The sequence below is a fragment of the Magnolia sinica genome, chromosome 18, assembly GCF_029962835.1.
Source record: "Magnolia sinica isolate HGM2019 chromosome 18, MsV1, whole genome shotgun sequence".
In the NCBI taxonomy this organism is placed as follows: Eukaryota; Viridiplantae; Streptophyta; class Magnoliopsida; order Magnoliales; family Magnoliaceae; genus Magnolia; species Magnolia sinica.
This window is the reverse complement of record NC_080590.1, coordinates 16,424,054-16,448,182: the sequence shown is the minus strand read 5'-3', so window position 1 is coordinate 16,448,182 and position 24,129 is coordinate 16,424,054. Positions and strand designations below refer to the sequence as shown.

The following is a 24,129-nucleotide window of genomic DNA, read 5'->3' as shown; positions in this document are numbered from 1 at the left end:
TGACGCAGCAGTGCAGAAATGTGGAGTCTCAATGGCCTCCAAATGTGAATGCTGTAATAATGATAAGATCCGTCAATCCACGTCCCAAACCACTGCCATCGGCTCTGCTCAAAATGGGGTTGAGATCACGGCCAATGACCCTTTATACTCCCAATCAGATCTCTCAAATGGCCCAGCAAGGTACGACTTCTCTCAGCATAAAAGAATTCCAATTAGAGGACAGCAGCCCCTTCTTGATCCATTGCAGCTGCAAGGTGTCCAAAATCCAGCATGGAAGGAGGAGAACTTCGACCACCTCTTCTGTCATGGGTGTGTAGCGGAAAAGGTATGGACCCGATTTTCTCGATTGTTTGATATTCCATCAATTCCAAACCAAACAGTTCAACAAAGGATAATGCATTGGACATCCAAGGTAAACCGAATGTCCACAATCAGTCATCTAACCGGTTTAGTCCCATGTTTCATAATCTGGCAGATTTGGTTAAACAGAAATAAAGTGAGATTTGAAGGCCACATGATGTCAGTTAAGCACATCATAGCGAAGGTTTCTCGTTGGCTGAGAGATGTAGGATCCTCTATGCTTGGGACGGACAGGAATTCTTTGTCAGATAGTGTCATTATCCAGTCTTTGAAGATGGAAAGAAATTCTACACCTTCCACGGGCAAATCCCTCATAGTCAGATGGATAAATCCGTAGGGAACTTGGTTGAAATTGAACATTGATGGCTCGTCGAGAGGAAATCCAGGCGAGAGCAGAGGAGGAGTTTATAGGGACCACTTAGGGAAGGTTATATTTGCATTTCACAAAGACTATGGGATTAGTTCGAACACGATGGCAGAAGCTCAAGCTATGCTAGACGGGATAGACTACTGCTATTCCCTAGGTCTTGTTAATATCATAGTTGAATTTTATTCTAAGCTCATTGTGGATGCAGATAAGGACCCCTCAGCCCCGAGTCCTTGGAACATTTAGTGCAAAATGGGAGCCGTCCACCATAAACGCCAGATCTTAAACCTTATCTACAATCACACTTTTCGTGAGGGTAACGCGGTGACGGATGCTTTGGCGAGGATGGCTAGCGAAGGATGCTCTGACAAACTCTACTGATGCCGTGCTAAAATCCCAAGGCTGATTAGAGGCGCTTTAGTTCTGGATAAGGCCGGTCTTGGATCCATCAGGTGCTCTTGATGAGGATCATAATCTTCTTATAGCCTGAGAGACAAGTTCTGATATTTTTTTTTACTTTCGAGGGGAGGGCCTTCAGGATGTTTTCATTCGATCTTAGTGTCTAGCCTAGGCTGTGTGTTGGGGATTTGTGCTGCAGAATCACACAGATCTAGATCTAGGATAACAATCACAAGAGAACACATAAATTTAACGTGGAAAATCCTTTCGAAAAAAAAACCACTGCACAAAGCGACAGAATTCCACTATAAAAGCATAAATTACAAAGAGAATGGACTTACCCGATTCGAATAACCTCGAATCTCACCCTTACTACACCCTTTAGAAACCCTAAAACCTTTTAGGAACCCTTGGAACCCCTTTAGATGGCCTTAGCATACCTTATAATAGTCCTAAGGACCTCTATTTATAGTTTAGGAAACTCCACTTACGCACTTATTTGAAACCGCCTCAAATTTACGTAGTTTGCACAAAATTCGCATAGAATCTGCGTAACCCTCGACTAGTTGAGCCAGGTCCTTGACTGGTCGAAAGGCACCCTCGACCGGTTGAGCCTAGGCCTCGACTGGTTGAGCACTACGGAACTCCCAAAAACATCGCTGCTGGGCTTTGAGTCGAGTGGGCCTTGAATGATCGAGTAACCCTCTTGACCGGTCAAGCCAGTCCCTCGACTGGTCGAGCAGCACCAGAATTACAGATTTAAGACATCAGTTTACAACAATCTCCACCATGTCTTCAATCTTCAATCGTGTAGCTCCTTAATCTCTTCTCTTATCTCTGCATCACATCATAGCTTCTCGTGTACACTTTGTCCTTCTTTTTCACCATTGCCAAGCCTAGAGAAGTTGCACAAAACTTGAACTTCTCTGAAGGAACGACCTTGGTGATCATGTCTTTCGGATTCACGCTGGCATGAATCTTCTCCAGTGTTACGCCTCTTTCCCCAAGCACCTATCGGATAACATAGACATCCAACTAATTACTCCACCCACTAGTACAAACAAGTAACCTAAGTCGACTTTCTGGAATCCACACTGCCTTCGTAATCTGAATCCACATACCCTTTCAACTTTGTTCCTATCTTCCCAAAAGTAAAGATGTAGTCTTCTACCATCTCATGGCTACCTAATATTGCTTGCCGGTATATTTTCTCACAACATTGATAGCGTGTGAAATAACCGGTCTAATCCAGACCATGGCATGCACTGCCAATCGCATTCGAATAAGACTCATGAGATATGTCTTGCTTTTCCTCATCTGTTTTGGGATATGTCCTAAGGAAAATTTTGAGGAGAGACGTGTAAGGAACGCTCTCTAGCTTTGCCTGGCCCATCACATACTTGATCAATACTTACCCAAGGTATTTCGCCTGAGATAACCAAAGCCTACTCCTCTTCTAGTCTCAATGTTAAGAACCATCTCTGCAGCTCCTGATCCTTCATCCTAAATGTCCCACTTAACCGAGTCTTCAATAGATTGATATCAGACATGTCATAATTGGCGATCTATATGTCATCAACATACAATACCTGACCCACCATGAAGGAATCAAACTTTATATTATTTCCTAGGCGACAGGTTATACCACGACCTCCTGCAAACTCTTCTTCTTAGCCCCTTTAACTTCGAATCGCTCTGGTTGCTTCATGTAGATCTGCTCTTCTAATTTTCCTTTCAGAAGTACAGAATCCACATCCATCCTTCTAGCTCAAGATCACATTGGCCAACCAGCGCCAATCACTGATCCAATAGACACTTGCGTTATACCGTCGGTGCGAATATCTCTGAGAAGCCGATCCCTTTTCTTTGAGAATAACTTTTCATTACCAACCTCGCTCTGTATCTATGTTATATCCTCCTGAAGATCCACCTGCATCTAACTGCTTTTCGGCCCACTGGAAGCTCCACCAGCTCCCATGTGTCAATCTGGTACAACGAGTCTATCACATCGCCCATAGTCACCTTCCACTTTTGAGCACCAGGCTCACCTAGAGCCATTTGAATAAAAGATGGATCCCATGCAATATTGGAGTCATTCATGTACCTCGCCGATATCCTGCGATTATGTTGCGTGATTCTTCTCACAGGTGGCTGCTCCACTTGTTCTGTATCCCTATTTGTGTGTCTCAACCTTCCTGCCCTGCCCGCTCATGTGTCCATGCCCAACATGCCACATACGTGTAAAGGTGAAATCCGCTACAGCCACTGTAGCTCCACCTTGATCAACTTGTATATGTTATCGAGTCGTTGTGCTTCATGATTACCCCTGCCCCCTTAGATACTTTAAGAGCACCATCAATACCCGTGAACTTACAGTCCATTGCCTGAAGTACACCAAGAGAAATCAGATTCTTCTTCAAATAAAGAATGTGCTTGACATCAGTCAAGATACGCTCCATCCCATCAAATATCTTAATGCACACGGTATCAACAGCCACAACATTATAGGCAATTTCATTGCCCATAAACACCTATCTACCATCGTTCTCCATATAACTAGTGAACCAACTTTGATGAGAAGTTATGTGAAAAAATGCCCTTCTGTCTAGAATCCACTTGTCGTTACTATCATCATATGACCATCTGATCGTAGACACAGACAAACATCACCATCACATCCACTCAATTCATCTGACGTGGCAACATTGACTTCCCTGTATGAAGCCTCAGAAACTTCTCTCTTAGATTTACGATTTGTATAATCCTTCTTCACATGTCCTTTCATCCCACAGTTCCAGCACTTTGCCTTTTCTTTATCTTTGCCCTTAGATTTGGACCTAGAACCTGAAGAACCTATACTTTATTCAGAATTTCTACCCCTTGTAAGAAGTGCATCAGAAGATATCCCCATGTCGACGTTAAGCTTTCTCATTGCCTTCCCTTGAACGGCTGAGATAACGGTGTCGACACTTAGGGTTTTATTCGTGGAGCACATTGTGTCCTTAAATAACTCATAAGACGTCGGAAGAGAATTCAGTAACATACATGCTTGTTCTTCATCTTTCATTACTTCCTCCATATCCAGCAATTTGCGAACTAATTTATTAAAGTTGCTGATGTAAGCTTCTACATCTCCACCCTCTGTTATCTTGAAGTTATACCACTATCGCTTTAAGTGTAGGCAATTTTCAGAGAATTTTTTCGCATAAACATCCTCTAACTTTGCCTATAACTTAGTCGCAGTTTTCTCTCTCATGAAAATATAGAGAACCTCATTCGTGAGACATAAACGGATCGATGATAAAGCCTTCTTATCAAGAGTATTCCAATTATCATCAGTCATAATAGACTTTCGCTCCTCAAGAGCACCATCTTCGCCTTGCTTGATTAAGAAACTTATCATCTTGATCTTCCATAACTCAAAATTATTTTCTCCTGAGTACTTCTCAATATTATACCTAGTGCTTCCCATTATTTTTAATCATACAGATTCAGATCTGTGCTCCAACGATTGCTCTGATACCACTTGCTGGGGATTTATACTGCAGAATCACACAGATCTAGATCTAAGATAGCAATCCAAGAGCACCAAGCAATCACAAGAGAACATACAGATTTAACATGGAAAACCCTTTCGGAAAAAAAACCACGGCACAAAGCAACAAAATTTCACTATGAAAGCATAAATTACAAAGACAATGGACTTAACTAATTTGAATAACCTCGAATCTCACCCTTGTTACACCCTTTAGAAACCCTAAAACCCTTTTAGGAACCCTTAGAACCCCTTTAGAAAGCCTTAGTATGCCCTATAATAGCCCTAGGGACTCCTATTTATAGTTTAGGAAACTCCAATTAAGCACCTCTTTGAAACCGCTCCAAATTTACGCAGTCCGCACAAAATCTATGCAGAATCTGCGTAACCCTCGACTAATCGAGCTAGGTTCTTGACTAGTCGAAGGGCACCCTCGACCAGTCGAGCATCACAGAACTCCAAAAAACATCGCTGCTGGACTTCGAGTCAATGGGCCTCGACTGGTCGAGCAACCCCCTCGACCGGTTGAGCCAGTCCCTCAACTGGTTGAGAAGCGTGGGAATTATAGATTTAAGACATCAGTTTACAACAGTGTTCATAAGATAGGTGCGGTCCGAAATCTTTTTATTGGGACCCACCCAAATTTTCTTATGTCAATGAAATCTCAGTGGCTTAAGCCCACTTTCTTTAAAAAAAAAAAAAAAAAAAAAAAAGAAAAACAAAAAAACAACTAGCAACACCCTAATCTATAGCTCAAGTGGTAGACTGAGTGAAGATACCTAGTTTCAACACTGAGGCCTTGGTATCGATTCCCTGATGGGGGTGGCTAACACTAGAGTGTGATATGATAGTGTCGTGTACTAACAAGCTAACCTAAAAATAATTTAAAAAAAAAAAACCCAAAACCAGCACACTTGCGATTTGAATCTTCGCCCTTAAATCTGGATGCAACAAAAGGCAACTACCCCACATAATGAAAGACCCATGTCAAGGTGCCTCACATGAGGACAATTCACATCAAAGGCATATCCAAGGCAGGCCCTGCATAGAGGACGGCCCACTTTGAAGTTGAGCCCAGCATGATGGATGGCCCACATACAATGCTGAATAAGTAGAAACATGGATAACTTACTTGAGCTATAAGTACCTTATGTAAAATAACTATCCAAATGAGCCCTTAATAATCAAAGTTGGAGAAATAAAATACGTTAGCACAAACAGAAAGCATCGGCAAATCCAGAGCTAAACGGGGTTCATGGCCTTACCTTCCCAAGAGGCAAATATCTGTGTGAACCTGGATCATGCCACACGAGAAGTAAAACTCTCACACCTTCTTGTGATTTGGCCTTGAGAAGATTCCCCAAGGTGACATCCGAGCCAGGACTCCCATCCCTCGCCAGCGTCACCTTGGGGTAAATGGACCACCCAGTTATGTAAATCAAATGCCGTGCCTGTTTTATCGCATCGAAGATGTCTCGCCAGCACTTCCCTTGCTCATAGTGCACTCCTCGATCAAGCTTCACATCTGGAAGGCACCCATCGGGGACGTGCGCATCCTGATAAAGCGTAACTCTCCCACCTCTCCTCAGAGGGAAATACGTGCCCGGTACACCACTATAATCGGGACCAGACCCCACTCCATGACGATATATATCCTGTTTCTCGATCGGGATGTACTGAATCGAAAGCCTCAAAGATGCTTCCTTCTTGAAAGGCTTCCTAGTCTCATTGATGATGGGAAAGGATCCCTTGATTTCCTCTCCTGAGTATATCTCATCTGCTGGGATCGAAACGAACCCTATACGCTTGGACCCCACCACATCATCATCCTTAACAATGAACTTCACGTCTTCAGTGTAATGTGCAACTGGCACTAAGAAATGCTGCTTCCAAACAGGATTCTCGGTGTTCTTGATCACGTACGTCTGTCTAACTTTGGCGCCTGATACCAAGATCGACACATACGGGTCGCTTGTGTCGCTTGTGATCTTATGACCCAAACGTTCCATGTTCGGAAGGTTATTGGCTTTAAAGATCCAGACGTCTAGGCTTCCATGTAACAGACGCACCTTCGGAGAAACTGCCCATGTCAGGACCGGCACGCCTGGCCGGCCATGGCCATGCCAAGAGGCATCAGAAGAAAAAGCACGTTTGAGGTGTCCGGACATCGGATGCCACCGTCGGCGATCAAGAGGCGGACTGCAGACGGGCTATGATCTGATGAGAGAGCAGTCACTAAAGGATACCCGGTGTGTAGCAGCAGAGGGGAAGATAGAGAGAAATCTATCTCCTTGTGGGGAAGGAATGGCCCGGGGTGATGGCGACCAGGGGGTGGAGATTGAATCTGTGGATGAGAAGGAATAAGATTATTTACATGATGAAGGATTCCAAGTCCTCCACACGTGTGAAGAGGATGCCAATGAGGGTAGGGACGGAGATGGTAACTTTCCATGGATGACTGAGTAAAAGCTTTTTGGTCTCTACATATCGTGACAAGACACGTTGAAGTTTAGACAGTGTTTGGATTGGAATGTACGTTGAAATTATACTGAGCGTGAAGATACGGTTAGCGGAGAAAGATACTGAGCTGAATAGTCTCCTGAAGGGGCAGAGAGCACAATGTGCGTGAGTAATCTACTTATCAATCCCAAAGAGAAAAAAAGATTTATCAGAAAACATATATATATATATATATATATATATAAGACACGTTGAATTTTAGACCGTGTTTTGATTGAAATGTACTTGGAAATTCTACTTAACATGGAGATGAGGTTAGTGGAGAAAGAGTCTGAGCTGAATAGTCTCCTAATATATAGATGAAGTGGTACAAAATACAATGTGCATGAGTGATCTAGGGATCAATCCCTACCGTGACAAGACACATTGAAATTTACATAGTGTTTGGATTGGAATGTACTTGAAAATTCTACTGAGCATGGAAATGAGGTTAGTGGAGAAAGAGACTGAGCTAAATAGTCTCATGATATATTGATGAAGTGGCAGAGAGTACAATGTGCGTGAGTGATCTAAGGATCAATCTCAAAGAAAAAAAAAGATTTATATATATATATATATTGAAATTTCGATAGTGTTTGGATTGGAATGTACTTGAAAATTCTACTTAACATGGAGATGAGGTTAGTGGAGAAAGAGTCTGAGCTGAATAGTCTCCTAATATATAGATGAAGTGGTACAAAATACAATGTGCATGAGTGATCTAGGGATCAATCCCAAAGAAAAAAATGATTTATCATTATATATATATATATATATATATATATATATATATATATATATATATAGTTTTTGACTTGTTAGAAAAATGAATGAAATATATATATATATATATATATGTACTTTAAAATTCTAGGGAGTCTAGATATATGGTTAGCTTCGATATTAAGAGGAGAAAGAGACTAAGCTGAATAGTCTCTTGGTTGATAAATAAGGTGAGTTCACTACACGTGACCTCAGCCTTTGCCGAAACATTGAATCCCAAAGAGATATTAAAGTCGATCTCCTTTCTGAAGATGAAGCATGGGAATTGTTCGAGGAAAAAGTTGGCGGTGAAGCTGTGATTTCTCCATGCATGCGAGATGTTGCAAAGTGTGTCAGTGATGAATGTGGTCGTTTGCCGCTCACGATTGTCATGGTAGGACGAGCTTTGAGGCACCAAACTGATGTGAGGGTGTGGAGTGACACATTGAATGAATTGAAACATTCGGCTATATACTTACTGTGGATGAGAAGGAATAAGATTATTTATATGATTAAGGACTCCAAGTCCTTCTCACGTGTGAAGAGGATGCCAATGAGGGTAGGGATGGGGAAGGTAATTTTCCATGGATGACTAAGTAAAAGATTCTTCGTCTCTACCTACCACGACAAGACACGTTGAATTTTAGACCGTGTTTTGATTGAAATGTACTTGGAAATTCTACTTAACATGGAGATGAGGTTAGTGTGATCCAGGCTAGAGGAGAAAGAGACTGAGCAGAATAGCCTCCCAGGAGAGAGATGAGGTGGTGGATAGTACACTGTGTGTGAGTGATCCATGGATCACTTCTGAATAAAAATGACTTATCATATATATATATAGCCATGCTCACCTACGCACTTACTCACGTGCACACCTTTGCACCCGTGTCATGGGTGTCTAATCGGAACAGTCCATCTATTGTTATTGGATCATTTTCTATGTTACAAACTAACATGGTTTCCTTCGTTATGTTATCTTTATCTCCTTCTATTAGCAGAAGGTAGAGGTCGGGTCCGAAAGATATACCTTTTCTGATCAACCTTATATTTGTATTTTCCCTTCATCTATGTTTATATGATCTTATGAACAGGTTGGATGACAAATAAACATCACTTTGGGGCCTAGAAAGGTTTCAACGGTGGAAATCATTATCCCCACTATTTCCTGTGGTATGATCGACTTGATCTTTGGATATGCTTTTTCCACTCAATGCCTTAAATTAGATGAAAATACGGATGAACGGTATGGATAGACCATATACATTATAGGTCGGCCCAAACTCAATCCGATTTTCTAATCGGGCACGCCATGTTAGCCAAAAACGACCGGAATAGTCTGCAAACCTGTTTTAGGCAGCGCGTAAAAGGACGTGGAACAGGTGGTGTTGTGATGTGTTAGGCACTATTGAGCCCACCTTGATATATGTGTTTTATATCCACGCAGTCCATCAATTTCTACATATCATTTTAGGATGTAATAAAAAATAAAGCACATATAAAGCTCAAGTGGACCACAGCACTGGAAACAGCGGTGATTGAACACCCACCATTAAAAACTTCCTGGGGCCACAAAAGTTTTGGATCAAGCTGATGTTTGTGTTTTCTCTTCAGTTAGGTCTGTGGGTCTGAGTAAAAGGTTGGATGGAAAATAAACACCATGGTGAGCCATTAAAAGGTTTCAACTGTAGATATCACTATCCTCACTTTTTCCCTTGGTGTGGTCCACTCGCACTTTGGATCTGCTTCATTTTTGGGTCTAGGCCTGAAAGGAGCCTAAAAACTGGATGGCCGGTGTGGATATAGATAACATACATCACCTTCACGTGAGCCACACCTAATTAACGGGTTTGAAGAAAGATACAAACCATAGTGGCCCCACCAAAAAACCTATGGTTGACGTCCTATCCCCCCTGTTCTCTGTGGTGTGGCCCTAAGGTTGATTTTTGGTAAGAGGGCTTAACATCCAAGAGCACACGTGACGGGCAGACTGGATGCTGCACAGAAAATATGGTGGACACACGGAGGTTGGGTGTTCTACGCAGTGGTGGTGTTGCAGGCGATTTTGGTCAGACGAAAGCAGACCTGCTGAAGGTGTTTGCAAAAAAGAGATATCGAAGAGGTGTATCACGGCACATATGCACAAGTAAATACGCGTGTGAGATCCAATGCATGTTCAAGGTGATTTTCTTTCTGACCGTCCATTCTTTTCAAATATGCATGGGTCGCCTGATGAGTGGATTGATCTGATTTACGGCCTTTGGTATGTTTGCTGCTCGGCCTACTAAGTGATTGGCACTGATCTCGAACACGCACAGCATTTACTGCGACTCACGTCTTCAGTCGCTTTTTAAAAGCTAATCTCATTGCATATCTGATATTAAAATCGTGGCCTTTGATCACCATTGTATCCTATGCTGCGGTCCGCCTGAGATTTGGATAGCGTCATTTTTGCGCTCATTCCTTAAAATCAGTTGAAAAAATAAATGGACAACGTAGATGAAAGACATACATGATAATGGGCCCAAAGTGCTATTCCAACACCGGCCAGAACCGACGTGGTACTGGAGCCAAGGTCGACTTGAAAAATTGAAGTGTGTCTTTTCAAAGCACGAATTACACAAATACCCTTGTCCCGTATCACGTTGACGCTACTTATGGCCCACCATTGACGGTTGATCCTCACCAAGTTATGTGGCCCCATCATGATGTATGGGTTGTATCCACGTCTTTCATCCATTTGTAGATATCATTTTAAGGCATGAGCCAAAGAATTAGACAAATCCAAAGCTTTAGCAGACCTGACCATAGAAAAGAGAGGGGAGAGTGATTCCCACAGTTGAAACCTTTCTAGGGCTCACCATGATGTTTATTTGAAATCAAAACTGTTCACAAGTTAATAAAGACATGAAAGAAAGTAAAACACAAGTATAAGCTTGTTCCAAAACTTATATGGTCCCTGGAAGTTTTTAATGGTGGGCGTCATTCTCCCCATTGTTTTCTATTGTGTGGTCCTCTTAATTGTTATCAGGCTCACCGTGATTAGCATGTGAAATCCATTCCAACCATTGGATTCCACACCAGATTCTAAGCCTGAGGACTAAAATGAAGGCTTATGAATGATTCAAGTGGGGCCATACCAAGGGAAACAGTTTTCTTCGGACGCGGATTTCCTGCGAAAGCCTTTCGCAAGAAGTTCCTGCGCTGGGAACACACGTGGGGCCACTGGGATGTTTATGAGAAATCCTCACCGTTCATCCATTTTAGGAGTTCATTTTAGTACATGAGGCCAAAGATGAATCGTATCCACTGCTCAAGTGCGCCGAAAACGTGATAATTAAACGTCCACAGTTGAAATATTCATGGGAGCAACAGAAGTTTTGAATCATGATAATATTTGTGTTTTCAGTTCATCCCAGTAAGAATGATGTTATTAACGGTGTGGATGACATGTAAACATCACTGTCGAACCCAGGGAGGTTTCAACGGCAGGAATTTCCCTAATTACATTTTCTTTTAGTACGGCCCACTTGAGTCTTGGATCCTATCCAATTTTGGTATACTTTATTAAAATTATCTCAAAAAACGGATAGACGGAGTGGATTACCAAAAAACATTACGGTGGGCCCCATCTGCGTTCCCAGCGCAGGAACTTCCTGCGAAAGGCTTTCGCAGGAAATCCGCGTCCCTTCTCCTGCAAATATCTGGACTTTTGGGAAAGGATTGGTTGGTGTACCACACACCATCTATATAGTTGTTGTAGGTACGTGTCGTGCGAAGACGAGCAGTCTCGACCTCTAAGTTTTACAAACGGTTCAGAGGAGATCAAAGTTACATGGGCCCCATAGTGATGTATTTATTATATCTACACTCTTCATCTATTATTAGAGATCATTTTAACGCATCATCCAAAAAATGAATCATATCCAAAGATTAGATGGACCACACCACAAATAGCAGCGAAGATAATGATTTTCACCGTTAAAAAATTCATAGGGCCCACCATGACGTTGATTTTCCATCCAATTTGTTCATAAGGTCACAAATACCTGAATGAAGAGGAAAAAAAAATCATATTGATCCAAAACTTCTGTGACCCAAAATATTCCAACACCGGCCAGAACCGACGTGGTACTGGAGCCAAGGTCGACTTGAAAAATTGAAGTGTGTCTTTTCAAAGCACGAATTACACAAATACCCTTGTCCCGTATCACGTTGACGCTACTTATGGCCCACCATTGACGGTTGATCCTATCTGGGAAGCCGATCCACTCAGCCGGCGCATATGAACGCGCCTAACAAAGTTCTCCATACATGCGACATAGCACACTGGTACTAGATAAAGACTGTTATTAGGGTTTCGAGGTTGGCTGCTTTTGAGTACAAAAATCACTCAAGGGGTGGGGCAACGTTTCCCATAACCATTGTTAATAATCAGCCCAACCCTTTCTCTTAAGTATAAACAAAGAACCCATAGTATTCATGGTTCCAATCGTTACTATTTTCCATGCAGACCATGCGTTTACATTTATACCATGTGTTGTAGTGCTAACTTGAAAGCTTGAAAGGATGTTGAGAGGATATTTTAATTATTTGTATAATTCAATTACCATATCAATCTATAATTCAAAATTTATCAACTCGTTGTTAAGAATGATAATTTTGATAAAATGCAGGTGTGTCAGAGTTGTACTCTGCTTAATATTTGATTTAACGTAGGTGACCCTTGTGCTGAAAAAACTGTCACACCCCAAATTCGGAAATCGGGCTCACAAAATTTCCGATCACCGAATCTCGTGCCGACCTCGTAGTACCCCATTCTCGGCTCCCAATGCTTCGCTAGATTCCGACCCTGGGATCTTACAAGGAGGATTTTCCAACGTACATTTTTCTCATAAGAAGCATAACTACAAGCATCCAAATCACAAAAGCAAAATCATCATCACATATCCACTAATATAAACATTTGAATACAATCTTTGAAAAGGAAATACATATATCGAAAATCAAAGCTCCAAAAAACCGTTGCATGCCAAGCTCAACGCCGTTGCAACCTAACGCCACCTACACACATCTATCGTGCATAAGCTTGTGTCAAGCACACAATTACAATGCCATAATCATACAATATCGAAATATTAGTAAGATCATGAATCATACGATATCACAGAAAGCAATCAAATATACAAATGAGGAGTCAAAGAGAGCCAAGTATCAGGATGTCGAGGGTATAATGCAATATGTAAATCTTGATAAGTCCGTCTAGGCCATATGAGTGCGAAACATAGTAACCAAAAATGTCATATGCTGCGGATGTAATGCGATATGCGATGCAAATGAAGTGACCAATGTGAAGTCGGGATGATAATACGTAGTATCGCAAGCTATGAGATCCATCACAAGGGTCTTCTATCTAAACCAGCCTCATACCTAAATTTGGATAGTCAAACTCAATGTGATAAACTCCCGATCTCGGGTTAGTCGCACACCTCAACCGAAATCCTGGCCATTGAGAAGGTACACGTAACAAATAGTTGCGCACCACCAACTGAGTGGATAGTGATTGAATGAGTATGCAACTCTGCTCAATGAGTCCATATATACATGCGGTACCTCTTTGAGATCATCAAGGGTCTATTATACTCTACGCCACTTGATGCCCCTATCCGAGCGCACAATTGGATAAGTGGAAGAGACCTCACTATCTGTCTGCCAATATTGGGTCGGCTCATCGATAGTGAGGTCAATATATATCCACTCGGGCCCTCACTCATTCTTGGTGGTCAAACTCAGCCTAGATATGCCCCTTACTCTCGGGCGGGTAAGGTCACACCCCTTCCCAACCGACCACGACACGGTGGGAGATGCGGCCTCCTGGTATTCGGCACTCGGGCACTCATGTATCCACTCGGTCTTGACATTGGGGCATCTCCTGGCCTCGGAGGTTTAGAGATGCTGATTCAGATCTCTATAGTAGCACCCGAGTAATTGAAAGTATGGGGTGTTACAATCCACCACATGCCTGTGGAGGCCACGGCCCTGATGTCGCTAGGGCGTACAGTAATCACAACACACAATGCAAGATGCATGAGTCATATAATCCAGTCATGTATCAATCCTGCGCACACCGTGCACTCATGTGAGACAATCTCTGTCGATCAGGGAGTCTCATAACAACCTACCCAATGACATATGCAATGGTCAAGCACATCTTATAAAAAACATGCAGATGATGCGTATGGGCATGTATCATGATGCTATGTTGTCACATACTCATAATCGGTATCAATAACCGCATCAACAATCGGCCTCGACATGTGGACATTTAACCAACATTGCCCCGAGGATTGCCCACATAGGGCCTAACATATAGTGGACTCATGGCTTCACATAAGGGCCTAATATACAACACCATGAGCCTTACTCAAGAGTTCAATACACATCATGATGAGCCTCTCACATGGGCCTAAGATACATCACAATGGGCTTCATCGCTGGCAGGCCTCAATGCATCACAATGGGCCTCATCACATAGGCCTCATATACATCACATTGGGCCTTAAACATGGGTGAATATACATCACAACGGACCTTAGATACGGGCCGCATATACATCACATTGGGCCTCGAAAATCGGCCGATAATCAAAATCGGCAATCGGCCACAACAATCGGAATCGATCAATAATCGGCCACAACAATTAAAATCGATTGATAATCGGCCTCGATAATCGAGAATCGCGATCGGTATGACAATCGGAATCGTGAATCGATCACGTTAATCGGCCTCGATCGCTAATCGGCAATCGCTACGACAATCGGAATTGGTCAATAATCGGCCTCGATGATCGGAATCGGCAATCGGCCATGACAATCGGAATCGCCTCGATAATCGAAATCGATCGATCGATAATCGGTAATCGACTACGATAATCAAAATCGGTCGATAATCGGCCTCGATGATCAAAATCAATAATTAGCCATGACAATCGGAACTAGCAATCGGTCACAATAATCGGCCTCGATCGCTAATCGGTAATTGACCACGCAATTGGAATCGATCGATAATCGGCCTCGATGATCGAGAATCGTGATCGGCCTGATAATCGAGAATCGGCAATTGGTCACGTTAATCGGCCTCGATTGCTAATCGTAATCGGCCATGATAATCGGAATCGATCGATAATCGGCCTCGATGATAAGAATCGTGCAATCGGTATGACAATCGGAATCGGATCGGTTACGATAATCAACTCGATCGCTAATCGCGATCGACCACGACAATTGGAATCGATCGATAATCGGCATCGATGATTAGCAGGCGAATCGGTCACGTTAATCGGCCTCGATCGCTAATCGGCAATCGTCCATGACAATCGGAATCTATCGATAATCGGCCTCGATGATCGAAGTCCGTAATCGGCCTCGATCGAGAATCGGCAATCGGTCACGATAATCGGCCTCGATCGCTAATGGGCAATTGGTCACGACAATCGAATCGGTCGATAATCGGCCTTGATGATCGGAGTCGACAATCGGCCATGACAATCAAAATCGACAATCGGTCACGTTAATCGGCCTCGACAATCGACATCGATGAGAATGGGCCTAACAAGGCCTAAGGGAAGGTTACAATGTGGATATTAAACCACCATTGCCCATCAATGTGGCCATTTAACCAACATTGCTCCCAAGGAGTGGTCCTCATAGGGCTAAACATATAGTGGGCCCATGGCCTCACACAAAGGCCTAATATACATTGCAATGGGCCTCACTAATGGGCCATAAATACACAATAGATGGGCCCTATCATATGGGCCAAAAATACAATAGGTGGGCCGCATCAATGGGCCGCACCAATGGGCCATCATATACATCAAGTGGGCTGCATCAATGGGCCACACTAATGGGCCTAATAGATGGGGTACAAATATATCAAGGTGGGCCTCAGGGATGGGCCACAAATATATCTCAATGGGCCATGACTTACGGGCCTCAGTACTCACAATGGGCCTAATCGTATGGGTAGAAACATGTCACAATGGGCCATGACATATGTGCCAAAATTACATTAAAATGGGTCGGGCCATAAATACACAATAGGTGGGCCTTGCACATGGGCCTCAAATACATCAAGTAGGCCGCATCATGTGGGCCACTCCAATGGGCCAAACATGTATTAAAGGGGCTAGATCATATGGGCCGCACCAATAGGCCCATATACATCAAGTGGGCCTTATCAATGGACCTCACTAATGGGCCTCATATACATCAAATGGGCCGCACCAATGTGGGCGTAATACACATCATAATGGGCCTTGCCCATAGGCCACAAATACATCACAATGGGCCTTGCCCATAGGCCTTAGATTCAAGCAGGTAGGCCCCATCATATGGGTCTTAAATACAAGGCAGGTGGGCCCTATCACATGGGCCTCAAAATACAAGGCAAGTGGGCCCTGTCACATGGGCCAAAATACAAACAGGTGGGCTCCGCTCATGGGCTAAAAATACATCATGATGGGCCTCATAGATAGGCCGCACCAATGGGCCTTAAATGGGCTTAGACCATACCAAAAATCATTTCAATAGTTGTAGGTGTAACATGCGTATCACTATACACTATCATTCCATGGGGTACATGGCCCACTAATGATGATCGGCACTGTCCAAACATTTTCCATGTAAATCAGCACTATCCATCAGCACCATCCAGGTGTTCGACAGCGCAGATAAGGTACATACATCAAGGTCAGTCCTACTAGTCCCTGGACTAGACAGTGGTGGGTGCAACACTGCAGCATGGTGGGTCCCACGTTCCTGGACAGATGGACGAAGTGGATATAAAACATGTACCTCATGGTGGCCCCACATGACACCGTCCAGCAATGGACAGCGATGATAAACGGCATGGATAAAACACATATGTCATGTGTGGGTCCACTAATCAGGATGGAAGGCATAGGATAAAACACATACATCACGTGGGCTCCATGTGGGCGTACGACAACAACTAATCAGCTGCGTGGGTCCACATAGATGAATGGTTGGGATGTGATCAGACCCACGGAGCCTGACGTCAGCAACTACAAAGTTGGTGAGGTACACCGCCAATCCGCTTCCATCCACGTCAAGTAGTTGGACGGCATGGATAGTCACATATCAAGGTTGGCTCCACGTGCACCGTCAGGAAATGGATGGTGTAGATACAAATACATACATCCTGTGGGCCCCACACGTGTGCCATGGTGGGGTCCACGTCCTCCAATGGACGAACGGTTTAGATGTAGCACATACATCATGGAAGGGCCCACCAGAGATTTGAATTTGCTTTATTTTTATCTCAAGCCTTAAGAAGAGCTTGCCATCTAGAATGGACGAACGGTTTGGATGTAACACATAGAGGTGGGCATTTTGAACCCGATCCGGTGGATCCGACCCGATCCGACCCGACTCGGTACCGTTCCGAACAGAACCGACGGCTTAGATCAGCCTGATCGAGTCTGTCAACCCAGATCCGATAGTATTTCGGGTCGGGTTCGGATAGAGGTTGATCCGGACAGATCCGACCCGGATACCCGAACCGAAAGGATCCGGCCCAAACCGACCAGACCCGACCCGAAGCCTAAAAATAGTAGACCGTAACCTTGACTTTGACTCAAATGATGATCAGGCTCATCTGCTTGCATCTACTTGCATACACGTGCCCGATTGGCATGTGCGAATGTCGAGTAGCATTTACCGTTTTTCCCGCTGAAACCCATCCTTTCATCGGACGTAAACCACACACCAACTACACAGTCTACACTTGCCTTAGGCTAGGTGGGTAGTTCGTTCGAGGGACGGATTGGTTGCTCCTTAGTCGGTGCTTTGTGGGCCCCACCATGATGTATGTGTTTCATCCATTCCGTTCATACATTTTTACAGAACATTTTATGGATTCATAAAAAAAATGATAGGTACCTAAATCTTAGGTGAACCACATGACAAGAAAACAATAATAATTGGATATCTACCATTAAAAATTTAAAATCCTTCTAAGGTCCACTGTACTGTTTATTTGACATCCAATCTTTTGATTAGGTCATAAAGACCCAGATGAATGGAAAAAATAAATATCATCAGCTAGATCCAAAACTTTTAAGCCCAAGACGTTTTCAATGGTCAACGTTTATTCAACAATATTTCCTTTAATGTGATCCACTTGAGATTTAGATATATCTCATCTTTTTTCATCATGAAATGATCTATAAAAATAGATGAAAGGCATGGATGAAACACATACATCATGGTGGGGCCCTGAGCACCGACCACCAACCGCTACTAGGTTGGTGGCGGGGAGTAGCCGATCCGTTTACAATCTATGAGCGCCGCGCTCCTCGAGCTCCGAGTTGTACGAGCGGTTCAAAGGAGATTAAAGGTATATGGGCCTCACAGTGATGTATTTATTATATCTACACCGTTCATATGTTTTTAGAGATCATCTTAGTATATTATCTAAAAAATTATTAATATCCAAAGATCATGTGGACCACACCACAAGTAGCAGCCTCAAATGATTTTCACCATTAAATATTTCGTGTGGTCCACTTGATAGTTATATCTGTCTTATTTTTCATTGTAAGCCTTATAACGAGCTTACCAAATAGATGAACGGTTTAGATATAACACATACCCCATGATAAGACCCACATAACTTGTTAAGTTCATTACAACAAGTCCCACTCACTGTACATATATAAAAAAGAAGCTGAGTGCTTTCGTGCAGTGCACGTTATTATATACGTTCGGTAAAAACATAAACACAATAACGGATAGTTTTTGTATAGCTATGTGGGGCCCACCTTGATGTATATGTTTTATCTAAACCGTTTATCCATTTTGACATATCAATTAAGGCATTGAGAAAAAAAAATAACATATATTAAAGGTTGAAGTGGGCCACATTATATGAAAAATTAAATTAAATTCATACGAATCCGAATCGTACCCAACTCGATCAGACTCGGTTTCTCTGACCGAGTTGGACTCTGTCGGTCGGAAAAATTATGTATCGAATTTGTTCGGTCAGTGACCGGTTGGTCCGGATCGATCGAGTCCGGTCCATCCATGACCATTTCGGATCGATCGGGTTGAACCCAATCCGCTCCGATCGGGACCGATGCCCACCTCTAGTAACACATACATCATATGGTGGGGCCCACACTGCAGCGTCCAGCTGCTGGATTGTTGGGATGCTGGCCTAGCGTCCAGTGGACGGTGAGATATAACACATATATCATGATGGGCCACAAACCTGCTGAGTACAGCCTATATGTTGGCTACCATATATATATATATATATATATATATATATATATATATATTACACACACATATAAATAAAATATATTATTATATTATATTAGAATGAGGGAGTCCAACGTCCAGACTCTCTGGACGCCTGGACTGGCGGTGTGGGTTTAAATCACGTACATATAGGTGGACCTCACCTTCACACGAACCACACGTGTGAGGTGGCCACGTCCATGGAAAATGGATGGAAGGTGTGGAAATACACATACATCACGCTGGAGAGCCACAACACCGTCCATAATGGTGTTCAGCACCGTCCAAATCTGTGGATGGTGTCGATCTCTCACGTACACCAAGGTGGGCTCCACCATGATGGATGCGCACATCTCCACCACACATCAGGTGGGCCATCAACCAACCAATGAAAAGAGAGAGAGAGAGAGAGAGAGAGATCGGCGGTGAGGAGGGGAGGGACCCCCCCATTATGGGCCCTCCCTATATAATACATACATCAAGATGGGTCCCACCAATGTGGGCCCTTAAATCACAAAAATCAAATGATAAAACCACCCACCTTTGATCTCCCTTTTCTTCTTCTGCCAATGCATGTTGGAGCTCCAAAGCTACAATTTCAACAGTTGGGATCAATTTTGGAGGGTGGGATTGGGTGGTAGGGAGTGGGCCACACCTAGCTTCTCTTATGGAAGCCATGGATGTGGGTTGCTTGGAGAATGAAGGAGAGAGAGATGAGAGAGAGAGGTTGTAAGAGAGAGAGGGAGATGGGAGATGTGAGTGATGGAGTGATGTGTACTTGACATGTAAGGGAGAGAGTTGACTTTAGGGATGGGTATTAGTACTTGGGGATGGGATGTTGTACTTGATATGTAAGGTGATTGATGGGATTGATTGATGAGACATTTTGTAGAGATTCTCTCAGAATTACAATGCGCGGTATTTTCCTCGAATCGAACGTGGGCCCACATCTCCTAGCTTGGGTATCACCTCGGCGAAATTCGATCCGGAGGACCGCGGAAGCCTACAGAAGATTACGGATAGGATACGGGCCTCATAATGGGTGTGCTAGAGTTATACTCGACTTGATATTTGATTAAACATTGGTTCCCCTATGCCGAAACGAATGAGCAGGACTGAATTTGAAAATCTAGCTATCAAATCAACCACTGATTGAGATCAATGATCGGGCGATTTGTAAAAAGGTAAAGGTTAGTCTTTCCTAATGAATTATTTTTGCCTTAGGACTTCGTAAGTTTTCTTTCACGAGCAATTACAATTTATTTCTAGAAATAAAGATAAATAAATAAATGAAGAGAAATGCTATACAATACCGATTTTTAGTAATACTTGAATGTGACTCATTACAATCGACGAAATATCAAAATAAACTAGATAAATAAACAAATAAGAGATAAATACATTATCCATCTATAAGAACAGATGATCAAGGCAAATAGTTAGTAGGATGCGATCAGAAAGATGTGATTGCATGAGTAAGAATTTGGTTGATCGAGATCCAACAACTTACAATTGTAGGCATTTAATCTAATCCTATGGTACTGTGGCGATGGAGCTAGATAGTACCGATCTATGTAAAGACTATGTTATGTTATGCTAGGATCAGCGAAAAGGTAATTGTAAACAATATATATTTATGTTTAGCGTGGGGCCTCAAGCTCTTAATCGCGTGCTCCTTTCATAGGCTGTCAAGGCGACTAAACATTCACGGGGTGAATCCGTGAAAGCAAATCCCAAATTCCGATCTCACAGGATTAAACAAACGTAAACAAGCAATCACAAAGTATATACGATTTTACGTGGAAAAATTCTTATGGGAAAAAACCATGACACAGTGACCACAAATCACTTACAATAATTAGAAAACCTTTGTTTTCCCATTCTCCAAGCCCCCAAAAACATTTAGCCCTCCTTAGAATAGCTTAAGTTTACTTGGTATTACCTTAATCCCGCAATAACATCCATATATAGTGTCTTACCTAGAATAGAAAATAATTTCCGCAATTCCACAAAACTGTGTGCTTCCGTCAATGGGATCGACAACCACCGAATGCTCTTCGATGGGATCAAGGCCACCTGCGATCATATCAATTTGGACCCAAAAATAGTTCAACGAGAAAAGGGAATAAATCGGGATTTTCTCGATGAGATTGAGTGGGTTGTCAATGGGATCGAGTGGTAGATGGTTCTGATCACCTGTTCACGGCCTCGAAACTAACGGAGTCATGAGGACACGAGTCACGTTCTGATGCATCAGGACCCTAGAAAGACATATAGTTACAATAAAATAGGGAGGAATTATCCGCATGAGACACCTACAGCGAAGGTTCGCTTTCATGGGCAGGTGATGGAGAGTAGGGCCCACCTGCTTTGACCTTTTTAGGAGGATGGTGGAAGTGGGGTCCGATAGTGATAAGATCACTTTGGCCACGGGTGCGAAACACTTGATAAAGAAGGTTTATCCTTCCTAATCCTTCCTGACACGTTGCTGGTGGGCCAATAGATTTCGACCATACAACTGTGAGTGGCCCGTGGTTGACAAGAGAACACAAAGATTTAACGTGGAAAACCATTTCGGGAAAAAACCACGGCACAAAGCGACAGAATTCCACTATGAAAGCATAAATTACAAAGAGAGGAGACTTACCCGATTTGAAAAACCTCGAATCTCACCCTTGTTACACCCTTTGCAAACCCTAGAACCCTTGGAATCTCTTAGAATTACCTTAGATTGACTTTAGAATGGCACTAGGGACTCCTATTTATAGTAAGGAAATCCCAACTTTCACACCAATTTGGAATAGTCCGGAAACTGACGCACTATCTGTGTAACCTTCGACTAGTCGAGCCTGTCGCTCAACTGGTCGAAGACCTAAGGATTTTCAAAAACACCGTTGCTAGACTTCGAGTCAAGCGGGTTTCGACTGGTCGAGGGGATCCTTGACTAGTCGAGCCAACCCCTCGACTGGTCGAGCAGCGCGGTTAAACCAGATTTAAGACATTTGTTTTCAACAATCTCCACTATGGCTTCAATCTTCAACTGTGTGGCTTCTTGACCTCTTCTCTTATCTCTGCATCACATCATAACTTCTCATGCACACTCCGTCCTCCTTTTACGCCATCGCCAAGCCCAGAGAAGTTACATAGAACTTGAACTTCTCTGAAGGAACGACCTTAGTGAGCATGTCTGCCAGATCTAAATCCACATGCCCAACCACCTTTACTTCTATCTTTCTAAAAGTAAAGACGTAGTCTTCTTTCCATCTTACCGCTACCCAATATTGCTTGCCGAGGTATTTGCTCACAACACCGATAGCCTGTGAAATAACCAGTCTAATACAGACCATGGCATACACTGCCAACCACATTCTAATAAGCCAAGAGAGTAGGGGAACGCTCTCCGACTTTGTCCGGTCCATCACATACTTAATCAATACCTACCCAAGGTATTCTACCTAAGATAACCAAATCCTACTCCTCTTTTAGTCTCAATGCCGAGAACCATCTTTGTAGTCCCTTGATCCTTCATCCCGAATGTCCTACTTAACCGAGTCTTCAGTACATTGATTTCAAACATATCATAATTGGCGATCTATATGTCATCGGCATACAATTCTGACTCACCATGAAGGAATCAAACCACTGCCTAGGCAACAGGTTATACCACGACCTCCTGCAAACTTTTTTCTCAACCCCTTTAACTTTGAACCGCTCTAGTTGCTTCATATAGATCTATTCTTCTAATTTCCCGTACAGAAGTGTAGACTCCACATCCATCATTTCCAACTTAAGATTGCATTGGCTAACCAGCGCCAATCACGAATCTAATAGATACTTGTTATACCGTCGGCCCGAATATCTCTGAGAAGCCGATCCATTCTCTTTGAGCATAACCCTTCACTACCAACCTCCCTCTGTATCTATGATATATCCTCCACCTAAGATTCTGCACTCTCCGGCTCATTGGAAGCTCCACCAGCTCCCCATGTGTCGATCGGTGCAACAAGTTCATCACATCGCCCATAGTCACCTTCCACTTCTCGGCACTGAGGCTCACCTAAATCCATCTAAAAAGAAGACGATCCCTGCGATATTAAAGTCGTCTATGTACCTCACTAATATCCTACAATTATGTTGTGTGATTCTTCTCACAGGTAGCTACCTACTCTGTATCTCTGTCCGCGCGTCTCGGGCTTCATGCCCTGCTACTCATGTGGCCATGCCCAATATGTCACACACGTGCAGAGGTGAAATCGCTACATCCACTGCAGCTTCACCTTTTGAAGTGCTCCCGATCAACCTATAAACATTATCGAATCGTTGCACTTTTATGATTACCCATGTCCCCTTAGATATTTTAAGGACACTATCAATACTTGTGAACTGCACCCTATTGCCTTGAGTGCACCGAGAGAAATCGAGACTCTTCTTCATGTCGAGAACGTGCCTCACCCAGTCAGAGTACGCTCTATCCCATCAAACATCTTGATACGCACCGTACTAATAGCCACAACATTACAGACAATATCATTACCCATAAACACTGTCCACCATCGCACTCCTGTAATTGGTGAACCAATTCCGATGAGGAGTCATGTGAAAAGATGCTCCTGTGTCTAAAATCCACTGTCCTTACGATCATCGTAAAAGTGTTTGATCGTATACATAGACAAAACATCACCATCACATCCACTCGGTCCATCCGACGTGGTAGTGTTGGCCTCCCGATATGAAGCCTCAAATTCTTCTCTTAGATTTAAGATTTGTACAATCCTTCTTCACATGTCCTTCCATCCTACAATTCCATCACTTTAATTTGCTTTTGCCTTTGCCCATGGACCTAGATCTTGATCCTGAAGATCTTGTACCTTGATCAGTAATTC

At 43.1% G+C, this 24,129-nt stretch overlaps 1 pseudogene; it reads right to left on the bottom strand.

The window, feature by feature from the left end:
* The window catches only part of LOC131233581 (phospholipase D beta 1-like), a 47,423-nt pseudogene extending 40,464 nt beyond the window's left edge, over positions 1-6,959 (bottom strand).
* Between the last annotated feature and the right edge of the window lie 17,170 nt (positions 6,960-24,129).